The 3916-nt window shown below is 34.0% G+C and overlaps 1 long non-coding RNA gene across 1 annotated transcript in view; it reads left to right on the plus strand.

Moving 5' to 3' along the window:
- The window catches only part of LOC109332235, a 23675-nt gene continuing 20072 nt past the window's right edge, over window positions 314-3916 (plus strand). The window contains exon 1 of the long non-coding RNA XR_002105883.1: window positions 314-485. This is a non-coding gene — a long non-coding RNA (uncharacterized LOC109332235). The remainder of the gene's footprint in view (window positions 486-3916) is intronic.

Below are 3916 nucleotides of genomic sequence, written 5' to 3' on the forward strand. Positions count from 1 at the left end.
ATGCATGCAGCCACAATCGGAGACTACAAAAACTGCTTTAAAATTGTGCATTTGTGCCTTTCCTTGGTGCAATATGAATTGAGCGATTGATTTAATTATTATTTTCAATGTGAATTGAAATGAAAATGTGTAATATGGTGTTTTGTGTAGACTACATCACGAAGACTTGCAGACAGGAAGATAGTGAAGTTTGATAAGAACATCACAAAAAGGGGATTTGTTCCAGAAACAACCTCTAAAAAAGGGAAAGACTATCCTGTTGGCCCAATATTGCTTGGTTTCTTCGTCTTTGTTGTCATTGGATCATGTAAGAATATCATATCAATACCATCATCGTCCTACTTATTCATTTTACTGATTTTTGTGTAACTACTATTCTAAGTTTTTCTTTCACACCAGACAATAATGGCAAGCATTCCTCTGTGTGTATTTGTTTTGTGGTTTCTGGTTATATTTGGTATACTAGGAGCTAGGTACCCAAATATGTTTCACAACTCATTAAGGGTGTGTTTGGGAGTACCATTTTGGAGGGGGGAAGGAAGGGGAGGGTTTAGGAGAGGGATTCCCTTGTTTGGGAGTTTAGTGCAGGAGAGGGGAGGGTTTTGAAGGATTTTTCAAACCCCCTCAAACCCTCCAAATGCCAAAATACATAGTTCCCCCAAATTGGGGTGTTTTGGGAGGAAAATAAGCCAAATTAGCTAACTACCCTTACTAATATTATTCTATAACATATAATACATAACATACTATTATTTTTTAAAGGGGAGGGGGTTACATTAACCCTCCATCCCCTCCTATCTAAATTCCACACTCCCAAACAAGGGAGAGATTTAGTTGGATTTGCCCTCATTTCTCCTTCCTTTCCTCCCCCTCTTTACCCTCTCATCCCTCTCCTTTCCTTTCCCTTCTCGATAGAACCAGAGTTGCGTCTATAAAACCACAACTATAGTCACCAAAGTATGCACAATGCATAAACTAATATTCTTTTAGTACCAATAAGGTGTTGGTCTGGTGCTGTGAGACCCAACTTGATCTCCAGGATGATTAAATGGTCAATAGTTTGATTATTGAAAGCGACACTTGGATTACAATACATATTTCGAATCAGATGATCTGGTAGCCATGACAAAAGTTTAAAGGATTAGACATCCTGTGGGGAGGGGAAGGGTATATGATCATGGATTAAGCTATCGCCAAAGGGACTTGGTTTAACTTGAGATAAGGTTTTTGGAAGCTTTTGTGGTTTTTAAACAACTCCTCGAGGCTCTATATGTGAGTTTAGTTTTGGAGGGAAAATGAAAAGCTTCAGTTACATCCAACAAGTGTATGCTATGCGTGTCAATCCTTTTCTTTCCCTCCATCGCCCTTTGAAAACCAACTTGCAAATAGACCTTTAAGGTGTAAGATGTTATTTTCTTTTGGAAGTTTTAGGTTGTATTTGATGTTTTCATGGCCTTTGATTTCAAGTTTCGTTGACATATTTGTTTCATTTCCTTGCACAGCTCTCTTTCAGATAATCAGGACAGCAACTAGTGGAGGCTTTGCATAATTGGAGCTTTGCTTTGATTGTGTGGACTTTCTGTTTTATAGCCCTGTAGAACATAACTATACTTTTCTGCTCATATCCTGTTTCTGTTTTCTTTATTTCTCAGAAGGAATGTGCTTAGTAAATAAAGATGTTCATGAATTTGGAGTGACAATTGATATAAAACAACGAAAATAAACACTACATTATTATGGATGTGATAGTGCAAGTAATAAATTCCTAAACAACAATTATTTGTTCGAAGGGGTAAATTAAAGTAGTATAGCTGGCTCTGAGGTTAAAAGGAATTGATATTTAGCGAAGAGACCATTGCAGGCAGGGGGTTACAAGAGTTGCATAAAACCAGTGGTACCGCTTTCAAATTAAAATTAAAATAAATCATCTATGAAAGAAATTGTCAGGTGAACACTGATTTCGTTGGTTATACATCGTATTGTGCAAGTTCATTGTAATCCTTCACGTGAAAAAATATATAAAAAATAATGATAAATAATAATAAAAAAGTAAGAGTTGTTTAGTCATCAATGTATGGCCTCACATTGGTGGATTTCTACCCCTGACTCTGTTGCCCGTGATGTAAATCCCATGTCCCATTAATGCTTAGCAATCTCCCCATTAGATACTCTTTTGGTTTAATCCAATATTGCAAGTTTTTTTATTTATTTTTGTTTAATTCTTTTCCTTTTATTTATTATATATTTTTTATAATTATAATTAACCATACAATTTTGTTTTTATTAAATAGTAATAAATATATTTTTATAGTAGAACAATGCTTTTATCATACTTTGTGATTGATCGCTTGAAATAAATTATAATAAAGATAAAAGGTGGGTTATACTTCATATCTTTTTCTCAAACCATTTTTGAATGATCATGATGTATTAATTCTATTCATTAAAATTTAATTTTAAACAAACAAACAAGAAATAAAATAATAAATATAAAATTATTAATGAATTTTAATTAAACAAATAAAGATTTTTATTTAATAACAAATAATGAATTTTAATTAAACATGAAGATTTTCTTAATTAATTATAATAATCATATTTTTTATGAAGGAATGGGTTGCTAGTATTCAATTTGTTTACTCAATTCATCATTTGAATCTTAGGGATGTGTTGTTTTTGTTCCATGAAACAATTAAAATGCATCCAACCAAATAGAACAAGGAATCATGAAACTTTGGCTTGACTTCATAAATCATTATTTAAAATAAGGCCCTAAATTTTGTTTACTTTCTTTTGGTTTAGCAGGTCTATATTCTATAACAGTTCAGGGTATAATGTAATAATTAGATATGATATATTCTAGCTTCAGGTACAGTTATTCTGAGGTACAAATGTTGTTAGTTGGTCCAAAGTTCCATTTTTGAACTCAACTTTTTCATTTATCTGCAGCAGCAGCTCTAATTAAAGTTGCAGTTTATATTTTTCTGGGTCATCTCTCTTTAGAGATCAATGCTTTATCAATGTAGCCAACCCTACCTAGTGAGACTATAGCCTGGTTGTTAATTGTTGTTTATCTCTCTTAATCAGAAAATTAAATCCCATTTCATTTTTAACCTTCTATTTAGTAGAGTCGGATACTTGATTAATCTATTTTGTAGGTGTGAGACTTAAGCACTCATCTGAATGCTCTAACTGAGTCAGAAACTGAAGGTGCCCAGGGAGCTACTGCAGTTTTTAAGCAAGACCCACTATTTAAATTTAAGCACAAAGATGAAGGGTATGCGATAGACTGGTGTTAGATGCCTCTCATTTCTATGTCTTAAAAGAATTTTATGACTATTTTATGGCTCTCTTTAATGGCATTTTATGTCACTTTTATGCTTTGTTTCCAATGTAAAGTAATGGATAGTGGCACTTAAAGTAATCACCAACACTTATGTTCCCAATGATGGTGGGGAATGATGAACATATTTTTTGTAATGGTTTGTGTATAGAGACTCCTATTAATTTGCAACATCAAGTATTTGACATTACATTTTACCTATTGGTCATTCAAGGACCATATATTTTAGGTATAGACTGGTTAAGTACCCTTGGACTAGTCAATTTAGATTTTTCAAATCCCTCAATGACTTTCGCTCATGATCATAAACCCATCACCTTCATTGGACAACACTCTAAAAACCCACCCCTTGCTACCTTTCACCACCTGCATCGCTTATCCAACATGGATGTGATTGTCGATATTTTCTACATCATAGTCACCCGAAGCTCCCTCCCAGACTCCTTATGTTCTTCCCTACATACACTAATCACAAACCCCCATGTACATAACCCAACATTTCAATCCCTCATAGATGAATTTTGTTAGGTATCAGTGGTTACAATACACCTAGAAGGGGGTGTGGGGGGGGGG

Source organism: Lupinus angustifolius, chromosome LG18 (genome assembly GCF_001865875.1).
Source record: "Lupinus angustifolius cultivar Tanjil chromosome LG18, LupAngTanjil_v1.0, whole genome shotgun sequence".
Classification (NCBI taxonomy): Eukaryota; Viridiplantae; Streptophyta; class Magnoliopsida; order Fabales; family Fabaceae; genus Lupinus; species Lupinus angustifolius.